General features: G+C 46.9%; 1 protein-coding gene across 1 annotated transcript in view; it reads right to left on the bottom strand.

The window, feature by feature from the left end:
• Positions 1–25,308, bottom strand: part of TNRC6B (trinucleotide repeat containing adaptor 6B) — a 712,161-nt gene extending 686,853 nt beyond the window's left edge. Inside the window, exon 1 of the mRNA XM_033929420.1 lies at positions 25,096–25,308. The gene's annotated coding sequence lies outside the window, so the exon portion shown is untranslated. The remainder of the gene's footprint in view (positions 1–25,095) is intronic.
• Between the last annotated feature and the right edge of the window lie 975 nt (positions 25,309–26,283).

The following is a 26,283-nucleotide window of genomic DNA, read 5'->3' on the forward strand; positions in this document are numbered from 1 at the left end:
GAGGTACTACCTAATTGGCTCAGTCTGATTTGACGATGCTGAGACAGAAACTTTTATTTTGCATGTGGGGTGAGACATGGGGGGGGGTCCATCCTCGCTATTCTAAGAGGAGCCCTTTTGCCTTTTCTTTTAAGGGCTGCTCTTGTTTGTTACTTTTGGGTTTTGGGGGGCTGGGGATGGGGGTTATGAGGGATGACTGAATTTGGCTGGGGTGCGAATTCCTAGAAGGGCGGGACCTGCTCCCAGGCAAAGCCTTGGGTTTACAATCCTGAACACTGGTTATAAGGTCAACCAGACCGTGGCAGAACAGAAGCTGATCCTTAAAGGGCAACTAACTCAACGTGGTCTTAGAAGAGGACTCACCAGACCATTTCTAAATCCAGAATAGGCGCCCAACTTGGCAAAAACTTTCAAGATGTTGTACAAGGCCATTAGCCATGCAATCCACTCCAGAGATAAGAAAATCCAAATCACGAAGCACTACAGTGTCAGGATCATGGCACAGCTTGAAATAGCATGCCTGTGCCACAAAGGAAGAGGCCGTCGCTGCCTTAACACCAGCTGCAGCCAAATCAAACAGACGCTTAAGGATGAAATCCACTTGCTGGCCCTGGACATCCTTCAAGACATCCCCCCCAAAAAAAAATCACTGGGGAGAGATGAGCGCTTGGTGACCTGTGCCACTGAAGAATTCAACTTTGGGGAAACAAAGCGCTTGTTAAATCCATCTGCCATGAGATAAAGCCATGCCATGGCCCGAGCACATTTCAAAGGACCCTATGGAGTGTCCCAGATATCTATAAGAATTCAAACAACGTCACTATGATCAGGAAAAGAGGCAGATTGTGGCTTCTGGTCACTCATGAGAGAACATTCAGCAGAGACCAGCTGTTCTGACTGTATCTTCAATTCCTGCAGAGATTCAGAGTAGAGAATGACACGGTGACAAAATTCATCACCGTTCCCGTCCCCGCGGATAACTGTGGGAAACCATCTTCGTGTCATTCTTTAAGGAGAGAGGGAAGAATCAGAGTATGAATGGCCACAACCACTGACCCACAAGCTTTGCTTTGAAGAATGCTGGGGTAGAAGGACTGAGGTTGAAATAGACACTAGAAAATGACATGGGATTATTTCCCGCGGTTATCCGCAGGGACGGGAACAGTGATGAATTTTGTCACCGTGTCATTCTCTAATTCAGAGATTAAATCCATAAGGTGCGTGGATTTAAAGAATCCGTGCACCATGGTGTCCTCCCCTAAAATCATGGGCTCCACATGGGTCCGGATCCTGGAGATCGGCTGATAACACAGTTACTTATCGTAACAGGTGTTATCCAGGGACAGCAGGCAGCTATCCTCACATATGGGTGACATCATCGACGGAGCCCGGATGCGGACGTCTCACAAACTAAACTAAACTAAACCTTAAGTTTATATACCGCATCCATCTCCACGGATGTGGAGCTCAGCACGGTTTACAAGAACTTAAAATATAGGAAGAGAAGGAAAAAAAGGTTTACATGAACTTATATATAGAAGAGAAGAGTAAGGGGGGATAGAATTACATTTTAGTGAAAAGCCAGGTTTTCAGTTGCTTGCGGAATAATTGGAGGGAGCCCAGGTTCTGCAGCGGGGTAGTAAGGTCATTCCAAAGACCTGTGATTCTGAAGAGAAGGGATTTTCCCAGTTTGCCTGCATAGCGAATACCGTATAGAGAGGGGAAGGATAGTTTATACTAGAGAATGACACGGGGAGCGATCCCCACAGGGAGCAATCCCTGCGGGGAGCCGTGGCATGGCTGCGGTTTGGCTGCGGGCTATGGAGACTCCATAGCCAAATCGCCGCAGACACGAGGACAAAAGTTTTCACCGCACACAAAAACGGTGAAAAGATTTGTCCCCGCAGGCAAATGTACAACCTTCTATGTACCACGATTTACCGGGTCTTCACCGTGTGTCTTCGGTTCACTTCAGGTGTCTGATTTTTCCAGCGGCCATGCTTGTCTCGGCCATGTTGTCTCCTTCAACTCGTCTCCACCCGACTTGCATGTTGCCTGACTCTGCCCCCTTCAATATTCTGGCTCCTCATTAGTCAGTTCTTTTTGCTCAAGAAGGGGACCAATCGCTACTAGCCACACATGATATTTAATGGGTTGCAGTAGCGATTGGGAATCGGGATTTCAGAGCTGAGAGCCCAGGATTTTTTTGGAGTCGCTGGAGTCGCTGCCTAGATTGGAGAGGAATCACTGCTGCAGACTTGGAGGAGCTGAAAATACCATTGAAAACTTTGTCAGCTCGGCACTGCAAGTAGAGGTAAGGTGCACACTTTCCTACTGCTTGCCTGCCAAGGGTTCCCGGCGGCGGGGGGGTGGGGGATTCTTTGCTCCGGTGACCGGTTGGAGACTGACTGAGCTGGGAGCTGGTTCTTTTTTTTTTTTTTTATCCGAGTACTAGTGTAGTAGTGTGCTGTGTATCCATGTGCTGCAAGAATGGAGGAATCCAGCACGTGTTCAGTATGTAACCCATGGGAATGGATTGGATATACACACTGCTTTCCAGTTTCAACACGTGGCGTGGTGGATCTCTGATCGAGGGAGAAATTGTTGCATCCTTCCCTGCTCCCTGGAAACTTGGGTAAGGTGGGCCGCATCCCCATACATTCTGCTTGCCTGCCCAGGGTTCCCGGGGGAGGGGGGGGGCGGTCATTCTTTGCTCCAGTGTCCAGTTGAGCTGATCGCAAGAGAATCCAAGATCAGCTGATTCCCTGGAATCAGCTCAACCAAACTCAGTAGCAAGGAAAGAACACCCCTCCGTGCATGCGCGAGTGCCTTCCCGCCTGATGCAAGGCATGCGGTCCTTGTGAGAATATCCACCTGCTGTCCCTGGATAGCACCTTTTATGGTAAATAACTGTGCTTTATCCCTGGACAAACAGGCAGCATATTCTCACGTATGGGTGATCTCCAAGCTAACAGAGATGGGATGGTGAGAGTGTTTGCCCAAGAAAATACATTTTGAAATACAGATTGGCCAAAGTGCCCATCCCATCTGGAGAAAGAATCCAGATAGTAGTGAGAAGTGAAGGCATGAACTGAGGACCAGGTGGCAGCTTTACAGATTTCCTCAATGGTGTAGATCTAAGGAAAGCAACAAAAGCTGCAATAGCTCTAATTCTATGGGCTGTGACACGACTTTCCAGTGCCAGTCCAGTCTGAGTATAACAGAACAAGATGCAGGCAGCCAGCCAGTTGGAAAACGTTCGCTTGAATACAGGATGCTCTAACTTGTTTGGATCAAAAGAAATGAAAAGTTGGGAAGAAGTTCGCCGAGGCTTTGTCCAGTCAATGTAGTAGGCCAAAGCCCGCTTACAGTCCAAAGTATTCAAAGCAATTTCTTCAGCATGAGAATGAGGTTTAGGAAAAAACACAGGCAGAACAATTGATTGATTGAGATGAAAAGTGACAACTTTTGGAAGAAACTTTGGACGTGTACACAGAACCACCTTATCATGATGAAAAACTGTGAAGGGTTAATCTGCTACTAATACTTGTAACTCACTGACCCCCCTAGCAGAGGTGAGAGCAATAAGGAAGATCACTGTCCAGGCAAGAAACTTAAGATGAGCTGTGGCCATTGGTTCAAATGGTGGCTACAAAAAACTGGAAAGAACTACAGTAAAGTCCCAGACAACATGTGGAGACTGTAGAGGTGGTTTCACAGGGAAAAAATCCTACCAGAAACCAAGTAAAAAAGGCTACAACCCAAACGACAGGGAAAGGAATGAGTTGTGGTTACACATTAAAAATCCCTGTCATGAATCTGGAAACCAGAGGATAAGCAGGAAGAGGTTGACCCTTGACTGACAAAGGAAAAGCTGCAAGAGCACTTAAAAGAAGTCTGAGAGATATAGACTCGAGACTAGAGTCAAACAAAAGAAGAAAATATTTCAAGATGAATTCCACTGTCAAGGAAGGTGGAACATGAAGATAAAGAAGACACCAGGAAGAAAACCTAGGCCACTTTTGATGGTAACATTGCAGTGTTCTCCCCAGAAATTTTTTCCAGCCGGGTGGCATGAAAAAGTAGCCAGGTGGGGCGGGACGGGGAAATTTGGTGGTGGGGAAAATTAAATGTGTACTATTTTACTAGTTAATTTTTATTAATTATTTTCCAATGCTCAATATGACTTCCTTTTTTAAGGTTTGACACTTGTGCCAGAATATTTTTATTAAATTTAAGAAGTATCCAATTCTAGAAGTGAATAATTAGATATTTACCCTCTTACAAATGGTATAAAGCAGTGTTCTTCAACCTTTTGACACCTATGGACCAGCAGAAATAAAATAATTATTTTGTAGACCGGCACCAGTCCGCGGACCGGCAGTTGAAGCACACTGGGCTAAGTCGTGGGCCAGACCCCGCCTATCTCCAACCAATCTCCGCTCCAGACCCCGCCCCCATAATAGTACTAATTGTAACACCATTTTTTTCCATTCATTTTTCATATATACACACACACAATATAATCATATTAACAACACATAATGGTTAATCACAAAATTAAACTACACAAAGCACACTATATGCTTCTCAATATTAATTCCTACCAGAACACAGATAAAAAACTAAAAGTACTAATATATACAAACAAACCCTAAGATGCAAGACTCTGCCTGCAGTACAACCCCAGAGAAAAAGAAACAAATGCATTTCTTCCTGAACAGACAGCAGATGTAAATCAATCACTAAATTCAAAAATAAAATCATTCCCCCTACCGTTGTTGTCTCCCTCCCTCCCTGCTGTGCCTTGCTTTCTGGTCTGCTCCCCGGTGTTATCTTCGGGCCGGCTCCCTCTTCCTCAGTGCTGCAGTGCACAAAGCCGTGGGCAGCGGCTTCTCGCAGGTCCTGCGCCTCATCTGGAAGCCTTCCCTCTGACGTTGCAACTTCAGAGAGAAGGCTTCCAGTTCAGGCACAGGACGCGCATAGGAGCCTCTGTCCAAGGCTTTGTGCACAGCAGCACTGAGGAAGAGGGAGCCGGCCCGAAGACAACGCCGCATCGATCGCACTGTCTGAGACTTGATGCATGTGCCGGCCCTATGGACCGGCACCGGTCCATGGACTGGCAGTTGAAGAACACGTATAGAGGTTTAAAAAAGGGAAATACGTTAATGAAGTCATTAGGTTCAATCTAGCCATTTATTTATAAGAACATAAGAATTACCTCTGCTGGGTCAGACCAGTGGTCCATCGTGCCCAGCAGTCTGCACGTGTGGTGGCCCTTAGGTCATAAGTGAATGTCATTGGATAGCCCAGTCATAACACCTAATCTAACAGAAAATCAGTGTCAAGACTGCAAGATTGCTATAATCCTCAATCAAATTGAACAAGACTGGGCTATTCTGCCAAGAATGGGCAAAAACTACACCATCCCACTGTGCAAAATTAGTAGACACCTATTATACTAGTACAGAACTCAGAATAACCTCCCACATTTTATTACACTGGCCCTTAAGGATTGATTGCTGGAAAAGGATGAAAAATAATGAGTATGGCACAAGTCTAGGGCAGGGAAGAACAAGGGAGAATTCTGCTTAAGAATTATTACAATTAAAACATACAGGATTTTACACAGAACTTTTTTTTTTGCATAAAATCCCCAGGAATATTCCTTGCACAGCTGTGACCTTAACACAAAATGTCATTGTGAGGTGGCATACTGTATCGACCCAAGATAAATCAAGGCATTGTCCCATTTCAACTTCATTTTCCTACCCTTCTGCTGCTAACCTACTCAGACTCTCAAGTGTAGCCCGACCTGATTACACCGGTGAAGACAGAGCAAAAATAGTAAATGAAATAATAATTAAAAAACAACACATTTAAGACGACGATGGAAATAATATTCCAGCAGCTACAGAATTTGATATGACTAACAGCCTGCACGTTTTTCTACTGTTCTTGAGGTGTTTTGTTTTTTCCCTTTTAGCTTAAACAAGATACTAACGTGTAAGAAATAAATAATTTGATTCATCAGATTGGTACACTGGATAATGTTTTAGCCCTGCCAAGTTTAAAAGCTTCTTACTTTCCCACAGGTTTCCAAGCTTCTTTAGTTTTCCAAAGATGCTGTAAAATACCGTCATATGAGCAAGTGTCCTCCTTCCTTCCTTTCCCCTGGTCTGGCATCTTCTTCTCTCCTCCCCCCCCACCCCCCGGTCAGCAGATTCTCTACAGGCTAAGGCGGGAGATAGGTCAGCGATGCAGGGAAGCTGGCTTGCTTCAGGCCTTCCTCGTTGCCGGGTCCTGCCTATTTTCTGTTTCCCTGAAGGCAGGACCCGGCAGCGAGGAAGGCCTGAAGCAAGCCAGCTTCCCTGCATCGCTGACCTATCTCCCGCCTTAGCCTGTAGCGAATCTGCTGACCGGGGGGTGGGGGGGGAGGAGAGAAGAAGATGCCAGACCAGGGGAAAGGAAGGAAGGAGGACACTTGCTCATATGACGGTATTTTACAGCATCTTTGGAAAACTAAAGAAGCTTGGAAACCTGTGGGAAAGTAAGAAGCTTTTAAACTTGGCAGGGCTAAAACATTATCCAGTGTACCAATCTGATGAATCAAATTATTTATTTCTTACACGTTAGTATCTTGTTTAAGCTAAAAGGGAAAAAACAAAACACCTCAAGAACAGTAGAAAAACGTGCAGGCTGTTAGTCATATCAAATTCTGTAGCTGCTGGAATATTATTTCCATCGTCGTCTTAAATGTGTTGTTTTTTAATTATTATTTCATTTACTATTTTTGCTCTGTCTTCACCGGTGTAATCAGGTCGGGCTACACTTGAGAGTCTGAGTAGGTTAGCAGCAGAAGGGTAGGAAAATGAAGTTGAAATGGGACAATGCCTTGATTTATCTTGGGTCGATACAGTATGCCACCTCACAATGACATTTTGTGTTAAGGTCACAGCTGTGCAAGGAATATTCCTGGGGATTTTATGCAAAAAAAAAAGTTCTGTGTAAAATCCTGTATGTTTTAATTGTAATAATTCTTAAGCAGAATTCTCCCTTGTTCTTCCCTGCCCTAGACTTGTGCCATACTCATTATTTTTCATCCTTTTCCAGCAATCAATCCTTAAGGGCCAGTGTAATAAAATGTGGGAGGTTATTCTGAGTTCTGTACTAGTATAATAGGTGTCTACTAATTTTGCACAGTGGGATGGTGTAGTTTTTGCCTGAAGAAAGCAAGGCCTGAAGAAAGCAAGCTTCCCTCCATCGCTGACCTATCTCCCGTCTTAGCCTGTAGCGAATCTATTTCTCGGACCTGCTTTTTACCTCTTAGGCACCTTCTCCCTCCTTTTCTGTGTGCCAGCAGCAGTTACTGAAGCGCAGCTACTAGCTTCCGCCTCTCCTCTTTCTGAAGAACCAATGTCCAGCCTGTCTTGCAGGATAAGCAGCAGAAAGAGGCGCACTCGTCATAATGAGCCTGCAGTCCCTGCCTCCAACTGCAACTGTAAAAACTAACCAGCAGTAGGAAATTAAAAAAAAAAGTAAAGCTGAAAACCCGCTTGCTGGGCTTTAAAAAAAAAAAAAGTCAGGCTTAGGCGAATTTGCAACCGAAATGACAGCCGGGTGCTCATCTAAATTAGCTGAGCGGAACGCCCTGCTAAAAGGCCCTAGGGAGAACACTGCATTGTTGAGTGGCTGGTTTCCTGGAGACATCCAGAAGTTAACGAACAAGCTGAGAAAGATGTAAGTGAGATGGACGCAGTCCGAGATAAACCAAACTGTCAGGAGAAAGCATTGCAGATTGGGATTAATCAGTGATTTCTGAGTCTGAGTGAACAGAGTAGAAGCCTTGAGGACATAAAACATTACTCTGAATTCTAGGAAATTGATGTGAAATTTCCGTTCCCTGGGGTCCAAAGACCTGAGCCTGAAGATCGTCCATATGAGCCCTCCATGCATAAGAAGATGCATCTGTCATGATGACCTTGTAATGAGGGGGACAAATGAAAAAGGAGACCTCTGGATAGATTAGAGGAGGTCATCCACCATTGAAGCGACTGCAGAAGAGACGATGTCACAGATATATATGCTTTGAGAGACAATCCGTTGCCTGAAACCACTGGGGAGCAAGATGCGAAGATGTAGTCTTGCCCTTAGTGGGATATGAACAGTTGAAGCCCTGTGGCCTAGAAGAACCATCATGTGACTGGCAGAGATGGTTTGAAGAGGAAGCAACTGCTGACAGACGGATGAGAGCCTGAAGGCGATCTGAAGGCAGAAACGCTCTCATGAGAGTGGTGTTTAGGATTGTCCCAATGAATTGTAGACGTGAATACGGGGAATTTGACTTTGAAGCCGAGAACCAGAAGAAAGGAGATGGTCTGAGATGTTGCTTGAACCACTTCCTGAAAAGAAACAGCCTTGATTAACCAGTCGTCCAGAAAAGGAAAGACCTGAAGGCCCTGTGATCGAATAGATGCGGCCATCACAATCAGACACTTCGTGAAGACTCTGGGAGAAGATGCCAGACCGAAAGGAAGGACCCTGTATTGGTAATGGCAGCAATTGAGTTGAAATCGGAGGTATTTTCTGGAAGCCGGAGGAATTGGGATATGAGTGAAGGATTCTTTGAGATCAAGGGAGCATAGCCAGTAGTTCTGAATGAGGAGAAACGAGTCCTGAAGTACCTCTCAAGTAGAAAAATGATGAGAGCTCTGAGATCCAGGAAAAATCTTAGTCCTCAGGTGTTCTTGGGAATCAAGTAGAAACGGGATTAGAATCCCTGACTCCACTAATCAAGGAGGACCCTTCGATGGCAATCAGCAGGAGAAGAAGGGAGGACTGTGCAGGATCCAAAACAGACTCTCTTGGAAAAAAAGGGTCTGAGAGCAGAGTGAAAACATTGAGTATATAACCCTGCCCTATGAAGGTGAGAAACCAGAGAGCTAAGGTGATGAGCTCTCAGCAATGTATGAGGAACTGAATAGGACCGTTGTCGCTTCATATGATTTGTCAGAACCGTTGGAGACTCCTTGGCAAGTGCTACCGGTATCGAGAACTCAAACCTGACCGGCACCGGAGGAATCAGCGTCGACAAAGGCGTCAGCACGAACAACTGAAAATATAGCTGGACATATACTTGAAGTACTGTGAAATCTACTACATAAGAGGAAAACACCAGTACCATCGGTGCGGGTCTACGCTCCAGAGATGAAAATGGCAGTATCAAGGCGCACACAGGAGCGGATTTGAAAAAACTACAGCAGGAAAGAAAAAACACCGATACCATTGGCCTGTTAACCGGTACCATCGGTGCCGCTCTGAAGATGAGTATGTCGATATCAAGGCACTCATCGATATCGAAGCGGAGCCAGAGATGGGGCTGATCGAGGTTGGCAGGACTTGACTCACTGCTACAATGACCTGAAGCCCAAAGAAGAAACTTGTGAGCCAACTTACCTAGGTAGGAGCAGGCACGAGCAGCGATTTCAATCTAGATGCGGGCTGGAGTAACGGTGCCGGAAGTACGCTGGGCACTGGATTACAGACGTCGGTGGGTGCCGGATTACTGATGGCGCCAAAGGGAAACTGCTTCTGAAGAACCTACATGAGAATGCACTGACAAGGAGAAGAGCAGGGGAAGCAGAAAGTGGCAAGGCCAAGGTCCCGACACTGCGAGAACCATTGGAGGATGTTGGCGAAGACAACTACCCCAGTAAAGCAACCGCCCAGATAAAAAATTATCAGGAGTGTCCTGAATGGAAAAACAGCCATAACAATATGGCGACCCATAAGGCCTCACCGAAGTTAAACCAATGACGGCAAAAGAAAAAAAAAAATTGGTTTACTATATATTGTTGGGTTTGGGTTTTTTTTACTAAAATTAAAATAAAGAAAAAACTGACTGAAAAGTCAGAAACCGCGAGAACGGAAAGGCAGTGAAAAAATTTTCAACAGCGGTTGAAAACACGACTTCTTAGCTCCACGGAAACTAAGAAACTGAAGGACCACACATCCTGCATCGGGCGGGAAGGCACTTGCGCATGCGCGGTTCGGGCTATCGTAAACTTTCTAAACTCTTAAAGTGGCGATGCACTTTTAAAGTGGTCAGTACCGGGGCTCCGTCAGTGACGTCACCCATAGGTTCCGGAACTTGGAGGCGAGGAGGATGACAGTTTGAGTGCAGAGCTCCTCTCCCTGGACATTCTCACTAAAGATTTTATAACTATTTAATCCCTTCAGTTTAACTAAAGTGATTTCAGATGGCTTCAAGAAAACAACTTACATTGGATACTGTATTTGCTACAGATGGGAAAAGTAAAAGACCAAAACCAAACCCTGTAACACCATCTAACACCATTCCAGCAGGGGAGAGCCGACGGAGGAGGGCTGCAGTCCAGCCATCGGACCAATGGTCGGCTCGGGGGCCCGTTCGAGCGGGGCACCCGACACTGTCTTCGCTCCTCCCCCATTACAGCAGGGGAGAGCCGACGGAGGAGGGCTGCAGTCCGGCCATCGGACCAAAGGTCAGCTCAGGGGCCCGTTCCAGCGGGACACCCGACACTGTCTTCGCTCCTCCCCCATTCCAGCAGGGGAGAGCCGACGGAGGAGGGCTGCAGTCCGGCCATTGGACCAACGGTTGGCTCGGGGGCCCGTTAAAGCTGGACTTCAGTTTTGACTGTTTTGATTTTATTTTCACTTCTTTTTAGTTTATGATATATTTTTTAATCTCACTTATTGTTTTACCACTTATTTTGTTTTATTTTATCATTCAAATTTCATTTAAATTTCCCCAGAATTCTATTGCTTCAACGGTTCTCCCTCTGCATCTATTCTTATCTCCCCTCTTTTTAACCTTTCAAATTCCTTTAGATCATTGTAATCTTATTAGTATGTTTATTTTCTTATTTTTCTCCTCTATCTCTATTTTCTTTCTTTATTACTCTTCTAATTATCATTTTTCCTGGTACTTTAGTTTGATTGTGAGCCTTCGGGACAGTAAGGGAATTTCTAAGTACCTATCTTACTTATAATTTTAATGCACCAATATATTCATTGTAACCCGTTCTGGGCTCTTTTGGGAGGACGGACTAAAAAAATCGAATAAATAAATAAATAAATATGGGAGAATATGCTGCCTGCTTGTCCAGGGATAAAGATGACTCTGGCACCTCGAGTTAATTATTTATCATCTATACTCCCTTTCCTGATTGTTTTTATAAGTCAATAGATAGATATTATACACCTAAAATTTATTTGGAACTCCAAACCTCCCAGAATTGCTGCTTGAATTTTGAAATTACCAAAATTCTCTGGAGGAGTTAATTTTCCCGACTTTAAAAACTACCAAACTGCTTATATTCACAGTAAAGGTTTCCACTGATATCCAAGCACTATAAGGATTATACTCTCTCCTGGGTATCTTTAGAAAATGTCCTAAATCGGGATACTCCTTTATTGGTTCTAAAGTCTGCCTTATCTAAATCTACTATTTCTCATGTTATACCTGCTACCATTTTCTCTTTTACATACTTGAGCAAATGTTTGCCTGTCCCTTCTGACACTTTCTATGACAGGGTCGTTTAAAACAATTCCTCTGTTCTAATTGACAAATCTCCAATTAATTGGTCTGTATGGAAAAAGTATGACATATGGTACTTAAGTCAATTATTATCAAATGGTATTTTAAAAACCTTTGACCAGCTGAAAAAGGAATTCTTCCTACCAGACTCAATTTTTTCAGTTGTATCAACTTTCACATGTGCTGCTAATTCAAAATTTACCTAATAACATAACATAAATGTGAGTTTACTCGACTCTTGTGTTCTTAAAACATGTGGAGGGGCATAATTTAAAAAAAAAAAAAAAATGTCTGTCCCTTTTTGTCCTAAGGCTTTAAGCACCCAAGTAAGCAGCAGGGAAATGTCCATTCTCAAAAAAAACGTTCAAAATGTGTGTGTAGGGTTTTGAGAATGGCCTACCTGTACATTCAGGCGCTTAATTGCCCAGACCGCCACTACATCTACCTTTAAGCCCTATTCACGAAAAAAAAATCGTCCAAGTCCCAAATGCCCAAAACAAGACCTTTTAGGTGTGGGAGGGACCAGTCCTTTACCTAAAAGCACAATTTTCTAACCGATGTATGTCATAAGCGCCGGTTAGAGAATCGTGGAACCTTCCCCCCCACTCCCCCGGCAACAATCGCGGCAGGAGAGATGCCCAATCTCTCCTGCCGGAACCTGCTATGAACCCCCCCTCAAAATGATCGCCGACAAGAGAGATGCCCAATCTCTTCTGCCGCACCTACTGACTTGTGCTGGTCATGTCAAGGAAGCTGGCACTCTTATGCATCAAATTTATTACTGCGGCAATCTTCAAAATTTTTGAACCGACATATAGTCTAAAATGCAAGCTATTCTTAAATTTCCAGATTCTCTCTCCCCTGGTCATATACTCTACAAGTCACTGGCTCTTACCACACAACTTTCAGATGAAGACAAAGCTTTTTTGACTTATTTCCATAGCTTTAAAACTTATCATTAATAACTAGAAAGATAATTCCCATTTATCTTTGCACATGTGGTGGAACTGGATATCACTGTACAAAAAATTTAAAGACAAACCTTTCTCATAACTCTCCAAATTACTCTTTAAAACTCAGAAAATGGAAGTCAAGAGAGTGTTTTCTTTCATAATTCAGGAACATTTTTATTCATTTTCTTGGTACAGTATCTTTTCCATATAAGCATCTATACATTTCTTGATATGTTTGTTTATGAATCTTTTGCACTGTAATAATTTAAAAATTCAATAAATAATTTTAAAAAGCGTGAAATGTGTGCAGTATTTGAAAAATGCACATTATTAACATTCATTTATTAAAAGAGAGGAAAAAAAGATGGAAACCAAAACTTTCTGTCTCCCCATCCCGAATTTCTTATGTCGACTTTTTAGCACAGGTATCTTAAATTATTTCTGAAGGTCACAGTATGTTTTAAAAAGTAGCACCGACCCGAGATATTCAAGCACAATAACCTCCTGCTCCCACCACATGGTGGCAGCCAAGATGGAAGGGTTGTCTTTTCTTATCTGCGGTTAGAAGCAGTGTTGCCAGTTTGGCGGTTTTCCCGCCCAATTTGGCTACTCTTTAAAGCCCTCGGCAGGAAATAAAAGGCTTTGGTGTGTGGTGGGTTTTTGGGCTACTTTGAGGCAAATGGGCTATGTTTCGGATCTCCTATAGCTGAGGGGTTTTTTTTTCATTGGTTCAGCTGCAGCACAACAGGCCAATCACAAATGACCTTAGAACTCTGAGGTCGTTTGTGATTGGTCCATTGGGCACCTAGCTGAGCCAATCAAATTCCGGCGCCGCAGCACAAAATTCACTGTCGCCCATCCGAGCCCCAAGTCGAGACCCACCTTCACCGCAAATGAGCAGACTTAAATAGCAGCTGAGGAGGGGCCGATGTTCCCTTACAGGCAGCGGGGACCCCACTCTGGTAGAGGAGGGGGAACAACACACGCAGGGCTGGCCTGAAGGGAGGAGAAACCTGTAGTGCACGTCCCCTCTCTGTGCTCTCGTACAGAGAAAAAAATAACCAACACGGCACACCAGCTACGAACTTGAACTGCCCACTGCACCCCCAAGGTCAGTATTTCCAGGTACCTTCCCAATTTTTTCTCAGAATTCACTCACTCTATTGTTCGCTGCGTGGCACCCCCAGGTCTCCCCATATTTCCTTCAGATGCGGTCACTCCGGGGATGGGAGGGGTGCGTGACACCCACTAGCCAAAGAGGTGGTGGCTAGAGGAGCGGGGGGGGGGGGAGGAGTAAAGTGGTGGTAAGCTCAGGCATGCATACTTACACACAAACGGCGAGCAAGAACCTCATGCTTCAAGTGTCAATGAAGAGCTGGTCCACCACCCTCAACTGAGAGAAAACAAAGCCAGACCTCCCCCTGGTACACTGAATCACTAAGAGCAGAAAAACAACTATGCAGACAACTAGAAAACAGATAGCAAAAGAACAAAGCGCCAAACCACAGAGCGTTATGGAGAGCAGCAATCAACAAATATAAGTTCAATATATCAGAAGCCAGGAAATGCTACTACGCCAACATAATAGGAACCGGAACCACCAACCACAAAAAACTATTCCTCCTGGTAAAACAGCTTATCACCCCCTCCAAACAAAACACTACAGATCACCTCAACACACCCACAGCACAAGAGCTAGCAGATTACTTCCTGAACAAGATCAAAATTGTGCAAACAGAAGTAGCCAGCAAATCACCAGCACAAACACATCCCAGAATGGCACCTAAACAATCCACAGAAACCAGTAAGGCCGATCTCATCTGGTCCACATTCACTACCCTGTCCATCTATGACACATAAAAACTGTTAGGCAAACTGGTCACCCGATGCAGCCCCTTAGACAATTGCCCCCCCCCCACCTCCTCACATCAGCGTCCAAGGAAATCATATGAATCAAGTCCCTTCTGAACAAATTCCTAAATCAAGGATGCCTATCGGAAGAAATGGGAAAAATAGTTTTAACCCCAATTCTTAAATCTTGTAACACAGATCTCGCCACTCCCTCAAATTACAGGCCCATCCCTGGCATCCCCATTCTCACCAAACTACTTGAAACCCACATAAGCAAACAACTAACAGCATACAAAGAACAACATTCATGACTTCATCAGTCACAATTCGGTTTCAGACAACAGCACAGAACTCCTCATCCTGACCTTACTAACCAAAATCAAACAACTGCTAAGTACAGACCGTCAGGCCATACTCCTTCAATTCGACATATCCGCAGCTTTTGACTCAGTCAATCATCAATTACTCTTAACAAAACTCTCTAAGATAGCGGTAACAAGATACAGACGGTACTGCACTGGTTCACCGACTTCCTCATGAACAGAAAAGATGGTGCGGTGTTTACTCCAACAACTGGAGGGCCTTCTGTGGAGTTCCGCAGGGATCACCAACTTGAAAATGAGAGCATAATGTCATATGCATACGACATCTTACTCCTCATACCAGAGGTAGGAAATCAGGCTGACACTCCCAAGAAAATCTCTGATAATACAGAAAATATCCAAGCATGGGCAACCGCTCAAAAACTAAAACTAAACACCACCAAAACCAAGGTCTTCTATTTCCATAATGTCCAACAAACAGCACCAACAAGCATTGTGCTCCAATCGGGTAGCATACTTGGTGTAAAAAAACCTCTAAAATTCTAGGCTGTATACTAGACTCCACAACCTCAAGTATCCCATCTTCGAAAGAAAGCCCTCTTCACCACGAAACAGCTAAGACTCATCAGGCCATACTTCCACCAGCATCACTTTGCCACCCTTGTCCAGATGATGATTCTATCCCAACTGGATTACTGCAACTCCGCCTACCTGGGAATCAAAGCCACCCTCACCCAAAAAATACAACTTATCCAAAACACTGCAGTAAGACTCATCTTTGGTCTGAAAAAAATACAACTCCATCTCAACCTATCACAAACAACTCCACTGGCTACCCATCACATCTCGTATAAAATTCAAACCAGCCAGTATCATGCATCACATTATCTATGGCAACCCAGCAGTCCCACTCATCAAACTCTTAACTGATGCACAGTCCAACTTGCGCAGAATTCTCAACAGGATCCAACTGAACCTCCCCTCGACAAAAAAATCTCAAGTACAAAAGAATCTTCCAGTCCATGTTCAACTTCCTCAGAGTCAAAATCTGGAATGATCTCACAGAGACTATAGGAACAGAAACCAACTATATCCTATTCCGAAAGAAACTGAAAACTCCACTCTTTGACAATTAATTCTTCTAGGATCATCATAAGCACCTGACTTTTACTCAATTCGCCTAAGTTTTATGTTTCCTATCCCCCTTCCGCCCACCCTAACCCTTTTTCTTTCCTTTCCTCAAGTCGCCTAGCGCCTGTTTAGGTGTGCATGACACACATCGACAACGTTCATGTTTGATGAAGGGGGGTGTTTCATCAGTAGAGGCTTGTCTGGCATTTTCTAGTCCACTGTTCTTCAACCACCGGTCCGCGGACTGGTGCCGGTCCGCATAAAATTCCTGCCAGTCCACACAGGACCGACGAGATCGACGAGCTGTAGTCATGGGGAGCCTCCGAGTGTGCACTTTCTCTCCTCCCAGCGGCACTCCTTACTTATCAGCGCAGCGATTCAGGAAGGCAGCCTTGGGGCTTTTGCTGAGTCGCAGCCACCTCTGATGATGCAACTTCCGCTTTCCTCAGAGGCGGTGCGACCCAACAAATGACCCGAGGCTGCCTTCCTGAATCGCTGCGCTGGCAAGTAAGGAGAGTTGCTGGGAGGGGAGAAAGCCACTGTTAGAGGCTGGGAAGCTGCTGGGCATGGTAAAAAAAAAAAGGGACAGCTGCTACTGGACCTGGAGAGGGAGGAGAGATGCTGCTGGGAGGGGAGGAGGGAAAGGAGTCTGGGAAGCTGCTGGGCAAGGGGAAAAAAGGGACAGCTGCTACTGGAACTGGAGGGATGGAGAAGGAGAGATGCTGCTGGGAGGGGAGGAGGGAAAAGAGTCTGGGAAGCTGCTGGGCAAGGGGGAAAAAAGGGATAGCTGCTACTGGACCTGGAGGGAAGGAGAAGGAGAGATGCTTCTGGGAGGGTAGGAGGAAAAGGAATCTGGGAAGCTGCTGGACAAGGGAAAAAAAGGGACAGCTGCTACTGGACCTGGAGGGAAGGAAAAGGAGATATGCTTCTGGGAAGGGAGGAGGAAAAGGAGTTTGGGAAGCTGCTAGACAAGGGATAAAAAGGGACAGCTGCTACTGGACCTGGCGGGAAGGAGAAGGAGAGATACTGCTGGGAGGAGAGGAAGGGAAGAGATTTACTGCTGGACAGGAGGAGGAAGGAAGGGAGAAGGAAAAAAGGAAGGAAACAGCTGGCAGGGAGATTAGAGGAGGGGAAGAGGAGAGACGAGCATGAGAAGGTAAAATTATGGTCTTACCTGTTAATTTTCTTTCCTTTAGAAGCAGCAGATGAATCCAGACTAGTGGGTATAGCTCACATCGACCAGCAGGTGGAGATAGAGAACTGATTAACAGTTGGCCTTAAAGCCTGGTGTTCTTTCTGTTGATTCAGTTATGCACTCTGCCCAAGCATCCCGAAAGGAGAATGAGCCGCAACAAAACTCCATTCCAGTAGAAAATGTGTCTTTCTCTTCTTGATATTATCCTATGTTTCTCTTTTGTACCAAAAAAAATTTTTTTTTTTTTTTTTCTTTCAGCAATGAAATAATACACTTACCAACCATAGCCCCAACTAACCCAATCAACTAAACACCCTACACACAACCAGTGCCTTTTGGGGAGGGGCTCTGGATTCATCTGCTGCTTCTAAAGGAAAGAAAATTAACAGGTAAGACCATAATTTTACCTTCCATAGCAAAGCAGCAGATGAATCCAGACTAGTGGGATGTAGCAAAGCAAACTCAAACTGGGTGGGACGCCAATGCCGCCTCTGCCAGCACTGCCGCGCCAAAACTCGCCTCTGAACGGGCCGCCACATCTAAACGATAATGCCGTGAAAAAGTATTTGTCGACGACCAAGTGGCCGCTCGGCAAATCTCCTCTAAAGACATCCCCCCGGACTCCGCCCAAGAGGTTGCCAAAGCCCGAGTGGAATGAGCATGAAGGTGCTCCGGTACTTTCTTCCCTGACAGCACATACGCTGAAGCAATAGTGTCCTTGACCCAACGCGCAATGGACGCCTTAGACGCCGCCATCCCTTTGTTTTTCCCCGCGAAAGCGACAAAGAGATGGTCCGACCGACGAAAGTCATTCGTCACTTCCAAATAATGGAGAAGCACACGGCGTACATCTAGCAGCCGTAAAGACAAAAATCGTGTCCCCCAATCCTCCCTCCGAAAGGATGGAAGGAACAAACCCTGGTTCACATGAAAGGCAGAAATAACCTTCGGCAGGAAGGACGGCACTGTACGCACCGACACCCCAGTCTCCGAAAAACGCAAAAAGGGTTCTCTGCAAGAAAGCGCCTGCAGCTCCGATACTCGCCTCGCTGAAGCCATTGCCACCAAAAAAACTGTTTTCAGTGTGACATCTTTTAACGTGGCCGCTGCCAGGGGCTCAAAAGGTGCCCCCTGCAACTTCCCAAGGACGAGCTTAAGATTCCACGTTGGACAAATACGCTTGACCGGCGGGCGGAGATGGTTCACCCCCTTGAGGAAACGGACCACGTCTGGCTGCGACGCGAGAGCCAATCGATCCACCGGGCCCCTATAACAGGCAATGGCCGCCACCTGAACCTTTAAAGAGTTATAGGCTAACCCTTTTTCGACGCCCTCCTGCAGGAAAGCAAGAATAGCCGGCAGAGAAGCCTTGAAGGGCGCCACTCCCTGGCGACCGCACCATGCCTCAAAAATCCTCCAGACTCTCGCATCGGAGGCTGACGTCGAAAGCTTCTTGGCCTTAAGCAGAGTGGCGATCACCCTCTCTGAATAGCCCTTCTTTTTTAGCCTTGCCCGCTCAATAGCCAGGCCGTAAGACCAAAGCGGGCCGGATCTTCTATCCATATCGGACCCTGCGTCAGTAAGTCCGGCGTTACCTGGAACGTCACCCGCTCGCCTACCGACAGCTGAATCAGATCTGCGTACCACGGCCGACGCGGCCAATCCGGAGCCACCAGGATGACTCTGCCGCGAAAGCGAGAGATGCGCTGTAACACTCGCCCTATCATGGGCCACGGCGGGAACACATACAGAAGGGAATTCGGAGGCCATGGGAGAGCTAACGCGTCCACCCCCTCCGAACCTTCTTCCTTGCGTCTGCTGAAGAACCGAGGCAACTTCGCATTGCGGGACGAGGCCATGAGATCCATCTCCGGCAAGCCCCACCGACTGACTAGCCGGCTGAACGCTCGAGGAGACAACTCCCACTCTCCTGGGTCCAGAAGATTTCTGCTGAGAAAGTCCGCTTGCACGTTTTCGTGACCTGCAATGTATGCCGCCGAGAGAAGCGGCACATGCCTCTCCGCCCATTGAAACAAATTTCTCGCCTCTTCTGCTAACTGCGGACTCCGGGTGCCCCCCTGCCGATTGACATAGGCGACCGCCGTGACACTGTCCGAAAAGACTCTGGTCGGCTTGTCCTGAATTAGTGTCTGAAAAGCCAACAGCGCCAGCCTGACCGCCTTTAATTCCAACAAATTGATGGGCCACTGGGCCTCCTGGAAGGACCACATCCCCTGCACTGACGCCTGCAGGCACTGGGCCCCCCAACCCCGCAGACTGGCATCCGTGGTAACCACTACCCAGTCTGGCGTGGCCAACGGCATGCCCTTCCACAGATGCAACTCGTGGAGCCACCACTGCATGCTGCGAGCTGCTCGACGACTCCATGGGAGACGCACATTGTAGTTCAGAGAAGCTGGGGACCAGCGAGAGAGCAGAGACTGTTGTAAGGGCCTCATGTGGCTCCGCGCCCAGGGGACCACCTCCAGAGTCGCCACCATGGAACCCAGCACTTGTACATAATCCCAAACTCGCGGTCTGGCCGTCCCGAGAAGTAGGCGAATTTGAGCCTGCAATTTCTCCCCCCGGTCTCGGGGTAGAAACACCTTCCCCAGAGCCGTGTCGAACCGCACCCCCAGATGCACCAACGACTGCGACGGGGACAGAAAACTCTTGGGAAAGTTGACAATCCACCCCAACGACTGTAGGAGCGAAATCACTCGCTGAGTAACCGCCACACTCTCCTGGCTGGACGAGGCGCGGATTAACCAGTCGTCTAGGTAAGGGTGTACCCGAATCCCCTCCTTGCGGAGGAAGGCGGCTACCACCACCATGACCTTGGAAAAGGTGCGGGGGGCCGTTGCCAAGCCAAAGGGCATTGCCCGAAACTGATAATGCTGGCCGAGAATCGCAAACCGCAGATACCGCTGATGCGGAGGCCAGATCGGAATATGGAGGTATGCCTCCTTGAGGTCGAGGGACGTGAGGAACTCTCCCGGTCGTACAGCCGCAATAACCGAGCGCACCGTCTCCATCCGGAAATGGCGAACACTGAGAAATTTGTTGACTCTTTTGAGATCCAGCACCGGCCTGAAGGACCCCCCCTTCTTTGGCACAATGAAGTAAAGGGAATATATACCGGTGCCTACTTCTTCCGGGGGCACCGGTACCACTGCCCCTAGCTCGAGCAGCCCCTGAAGAGTCATCCGGACCGCGTCTCCCTTGGCCGCCCCATTGCACGGGGACACCAAGAAAGAATCTACGACGGGAGAGGCGAACTCTAACTTGTACCCTTCTTGAACAATGTCCAACACCCACTGATCTGACGTGATTGTGGCCCACTCCGCCCGGAACTCCGAAAGCCGGCCCCCTAAGGGAAAAGCGGAGGGAGCCACGCCCCCGTCATTGTGGAGTGCGAGTGGCTGGGGTACGCGTGGACTGCCCCGACGAGGGTCTCATCGTACGAAAGGAACCCCTCTGCTGAAACCTTGGTTTCGAAGCAGAGGACGAACCAGCAGCCGCTCTGAAGAAAGGCTTACCAGACCTGGATCTCCGAACATCCCTGAAGCGCGGTCTCGACGATGAGGGCCTCACCGGGGGCCTAGCCCTATCCTCCGGTAAACGCTGAGTTTTGGTATCCCCAAAATCCTTCACCAGTTTATCTAAATCTTCTCCAAACAAGAAACCCCCTTTAAAAGGGAGCCGTACCAGCCGAAGCTTAGAAGCAGCATCGGCCGCCCAATGCCGTAGCCATAGGGATCTGCGAGATACCACTGAAAGAGACATCTGCTTCGCAGACGCCCTAACAATATCATATAAGGAGTCTGCCAAATAAGCCAAGCCGGACTCCAAATCTGCCAGCTCCGCATGGACAGAACCACCAGACTCCGATAAATTATCTGACACCACTTGCGACCACTGCAGACATGCTCGTGCCGCATAAGAACTACATATGGCGGCCTGCAAGGTCAGTGCCGCGACCTCAAAGGACATTTTTAAGGAAGATTCAATCTTCCTATCCTGCGCATCCTTCAACGTCACTCCCCCCTCCACCGGTAAGGTAGTCCGTTTGGTTACCGCGGCCACCAAAGCATCCACCCTGGGCAATCTAAACTTATCCAGTTCAGCCGGGTCCACCGGATACAAGAGCCGCATGGCTTTTGCCACCCTTAAACTGGCTTCCGGCGTATCCCATTGCGCCGAGATCAGCTCCTGCATGGCTTCATGCACCGGAAAAGACTTAGGTGGTCTCCGTGTGCCCGCCATCAGGGGATTACCTGATACTACAGTATCAGCCTGAGAAATATTCAGCCCCTGTAAAGCCTTTGAAATTAAGGAAGACAATTCTTCCCTATGAAATAACCGTAGAGCGGACGGGTCATCCACTTCTTGACCCGGGGGATCCCCTGCATCCCAATCCAGGACCTCCCCCTCCTCCAACGATTCTGGAAGAGAAAAAGGGGATCTAGTCAGAATATCCTCTGCCTCCACGGTCGCGAGCCTGCGCTTCTTTGCACCCAGCGCCCTCGCTGGCGACCCCACCGTGCCCTCAGCAGGTTTGCCTGTCTCCCCAGGCACCACCGCCGACGTTGAGGGCACCGGAAGGGACACCTCGACCACTGGCACCGGCGGGGCGGGCTGCGCACCCTGTAACAAAAATGCCCTGTGCAGCAGCATCACAAATTCCGGCGAAAAAGAACCCCACTGAAGGGCTGCTGAACCGCCCTGCTCCGGGCCGGGGAGCGGGGCCGCGACTTCCGCCATTGCTCCCATCTCCCCCACCGCCGCTGAACTCCCCCCTGCTAAGGAAGAGCCTCGCCGCTCTGACTCACCCTTGCGTGCCGGGGACATGTCCCGTGCCTCTGTTACCCGGGAAATCGCCAGCTCACAAGCCTGCAACAAAGCCCCTTCAGCCAGGGCCAGCTCACACTCGGCCGAGCAAAGGCCCGACGGTGTCCTGCGCGCTCCACAGCGCGAACACCTCTGACCGGCCTCCGTTGCCATGCCGCGTTTTCAGCGCGGCTGCTGTTTCTTTTTTTTTTTTTTTTTTTCACACGCGGCAAACGCCGCCGACTCCCGACTCCGCCCCCAACCGCCCCTACAGTCGGGAACGCGACACCCAAGCCCCGAGGCAGGGAAAACACTCACCCCTCTGCTCCCGCGATCCTAGACGCCAGGACACAGCTGGTAAGTGTACTGCAAGCAAAAGCACAAATTGCCAAGCTCAGCACGAACAGGGAGCCGATTCTCTTTTTTTTTGGTTTTTTTTTACTGGAATGAAGAAAGACGACTCCTGCAGGACCAACAACCCCTCAATCACCCGGAGGGGAGGGTGGAGTAGGGACCTGAGGGGGCCCAGGTGTAACTCCTAAAGCCGGCACCACTCAGCCAGGCACCCCTATCCTACTGAAGAGACATAGTCTCAACAGAGGAAGTCCACTGAACATCACTATCTCCGGCAGCATCCAGAATCCAAGAGCTAGAGGGCTAGCTCAGTCCCTGCTGGGAGATAGAGCAAAACTGAATCAACAGAAAGAACACCAGGCTTTAAGGCCAACTGTTAATCAGTTCTCTATCTCCACCTGCTGGTCGATGTGAGCTATACCCACTAGTCTGGATTCATCTGCTGCTTTGCTATGGAAAGTAGAGAGATTGATGATGGGATGGGGTCAGCAGAAAAATAAGGAGAGAGGGACAACGATGGTAGATCTGGTGTAGGAGAGATAAAAATGAAGAGAGCAGTGAAGCTGGAGTGAATCATGTAAAAAAGAGAGAGGGGGCGCAGGCTGGATGGAAAGGGGAGAGGGGCATAGAAAGAAGACAGATACCATATGGAAGGGGAAGAGGACAGACAGTGGATGGAAGGGGCAGATGCTGAATTGAAGAGACAGAGAAGGCAGATGCTGGAAGGAAGAGAGTGAAAAGAAGATGAAAGCAGAAACCAGAGATGACAAAAGGTAGAAACAAATAATTTTATTTCTATTTTGTGATTAGAATATATCAGATTTGAAATATATATCCTGCTAGAGGTGGTGTTAGACATAACTGGGGACTGCAAAGCCCAGGCAGTGCTTCTTTAGCTTCCAGCTAGCTTAGGGCGCTCTCTGACCAGGGGGCTGTTGCACTCCGCTAAAACTATTCCTGTCATGTGTGACTGCAGTATTCTGTTAGCATGATATTTCTGTGTAGCATTCTGTAATAATTTGGCTTATTCAGTTTTCTTGATAGTAGAGGGGATATATGTGAAGGGGAGGGGAGACAGGGGTTTTGTTGATCCTTGCTCTGTAGAATTTGTATTTATAAAATGACAATTGTACAGAATAGTTTCTTTTTATACTTTAATAAAATACATTCAATATAAAATCATAACTGAGGCTTGTGTGGATGGGATCAGATGATTTGTGGGGACCGAGCTCGCGGAGATGGGGTGGAAACGGGGTTTTTAAATTTTTGTCCTAGTAGTTTGCCGGTCCACAAAATAATTATTTTATTTCTGCTGGTCCACAGGTGTAAAAAGGTTGAAAAACACTGTTCTAGTCAATCAGCAATAATCTAACTAGAGCAACTATCTGTTTTTATTTTTTTATACAAGGGGTTTTTTTTGTCTTTTAAAAATATTTGTTGAAAGTGCATGTCAATAGGATTTTCAAGATGCCAAAGAGTGGGCTCATCCCAAAGCTGGAGACTAATATCTACAAGGGGTAAAAAGCCAGTGGGTAAGATTTTTCTTGCAGGACATGTGCATTTGGGATATATGCAGTGTATAAATAAACATTTTGTATTTGTATGACTCTTTTGTTTAATAAATTAGAGGCGTTTCCAGCGGCAATTGTTTGGGCTACTCTGACACAAGTTGGGCTACTTTTTGCCATGAGTTTGGCTGGAAATTTTTTTGCCACCTGGCAACCCTAGTTAGAAGAGCCATTACTGCTGCATTTCCTAGGGAAACTCAGAGCAAATCAAGAGAGCCTAATCACCTAGGCTTACTGGGTCAGACCAATGGTCCATCAAGCCCAGTAGCCCGTTCTCACGGTGGCCAATCCAGATCATTAGTACCTGGCCAAAACCCAAGGTGTAGCAATATTCCATGCTACCGATACAGGGCAAGCAGTGGCTTCCCCCGTATATGTCTCAATAACAGACTATGGACTTTTCTTCCAGGAACTTGTCCAAATCTTTCTTAAGACCAGCTACGCTATCCGCTCTTACCATATAACAGCCTGCCCAACCTAAAAAACCAAAGATAGCCTATAAATCATTCCCATTATACAGCAAAACGAACTATATTATATAGTGTAGCAATATTCCATGCTACCGATACAGTGGCTTCCCCCGTGTATGTCTCAATATCAGACTATGGACTTTTCTTCCAGGAACTTGTCCAAACCTTTCTTAAGACCAGCTACGCTATCCGCTCTTACCATATAACAGCCTGCCCAACCTAAAAAACCAAAGATAGCCTATAAATCATTCCCATTATACAGCAAAACGAACTATATTATAGTCTGACCCAGTAAGCCTAGGCGATTAGGCTCTCTTGATTTGTTCTGAGCTTCTCTAGGAAAAACAGCAGTCATGGCTCTTCTAACTAGGGTTGCCAGGTGGCAAAAAAAATTTCCAGCCAAACTCATGGCAAAAAGTAGCCCAACTTGTGTCAGAGTATATATATAAGCGATTAAAAATATCCGCCAACGCATTCGTCGCTCTCTTTCCACAGAGGGGCGCTGGGGTCCACGCGACGCTCCCTCTCCGCCTAACGGGAGCGCGAGACGCGCCGCGCGGAGGAGGGGTGAAGAGAATACGAAGCAACCAACCAACCGCCCACCGAGCCCTAACCTAGACAACCTGAACAGCACAAATCCATCGGCTGCTCCGACCCCGGCTACCACGGCAAAGGGCGACCACTCCTCTCAGCGAGCCATAATGCTCTCCCGCAATCCAACCTGTTCGTCTTCTTCTGATCCCTCCATAAGAAAATTAAGTATGGATATGTCTTGGAGATTTTTTTTTTTTCGGGGGGGGGAGGGAGGGGGCGTAATATTGGAGGGTGACGATTTTACTCACCGAAACAACCTCTCCAAGGTCTGATCCTGGCTGGTTTTCTCGTCAATTAACAAAACTCTGGTATTTTATCTCCTTCCAATGTTGGCTCTCCTTTTTCTAGGAAGGTGGCTTGTTTACCTCCGGATAATGTTGTAGTAATTCTATTATGATTCTCCCCCCTCCCCTTTTTTTTTTTAAATCGTGTCACACTATAAATACGAGAGTAAATCAAAAAATAAACTTTTTTTTTAATCCGTCTTGTTTCTTTGGCCCACCCCCCTCCCCCAACTAACCAAAACACAAACATATACACACACGCCACAGGAACCACCCCGCTCACTGGCGACCAAACATAACACCCCACTTTCTGCTCTCATTCCTCCCTTCAATTGGACTGTGAGCTGTTTGTCATCCAAGATCTGGAAGGCTATTGGGTAACTTTTGCCGTCAATCGTGCCAGTCCTGCCAAATAGGACTCTCTACTCCGATTGGTCGCTAGAACTCTTCGTCAGACACAGCAGACGTATGAAAATAACTTAGGAAGTTGTCCACTTCCTTTTCTGGACAGGCTTGCTGCTGTTCAAGCCTCGCAGTGGTGGAGGGAGTTTACACTGCTGCAGTGGCACGCTTGTAAAGCAGCGTTTAGTTTTGCTTTATGGTGGAATGTCCTCCTTTTTTATCCATAGTGTTGGTGATCTTCTTGAGTGCTGTTTTTAAAGTATTACACCATAAAGTGAATGAGTACTGCTTTTTTGGAGTAGTATCTGGCAGTGGGCCTGAACAGTATTCCTAATGCTTTTTTGTACGTTAAAGAGCACTGTGGAGTGGACTAGACTCGAGATCTGCCTCCTTTTAAGTTTACCCTAGGGTCAATACGATTGATTTCTATTCTAGTCATCCTGTTTTGTTTTTTAAATATACTGTACGTCTGTGGGCAGCCATATTCTGTTGAACTCTAATCAGTTTCTCATCATCTAAGGGTGGAGTTCTATGCCAAATTTACAATTTATTAGATTTAAATGTAGTCATTCCAGGCTGTCAAACTGAATGCATGGCTTGGAAAACTTATACTTGAGGCCACTTCTTATTTTAATTTTAGAAAATCTTTAAAGACACGCCTCTTTGATATGTTTATATCTTAGTTGTGCTACTGTTTTTAACTTCTTGTTTTTTAACAGATGTTTTCTTTTATCCCAGGACAAGCAGGCA

Source organism: Geotrypetes seraphini, chromosome 2 (genome assembly GCF_902459505.1).
Source record: "Geotrypetes seraphini chromosome 2, aGeoSer1.1, whole genome shotgun sequence".
NCBI classification, from domain to species: domain Eukaryota; kingdom Metazoa; phylum Chordata; class Amphibia; order Gymnophiona; family Dermophiidae; genus Geotrypetes; species Geotrypetes seraphini.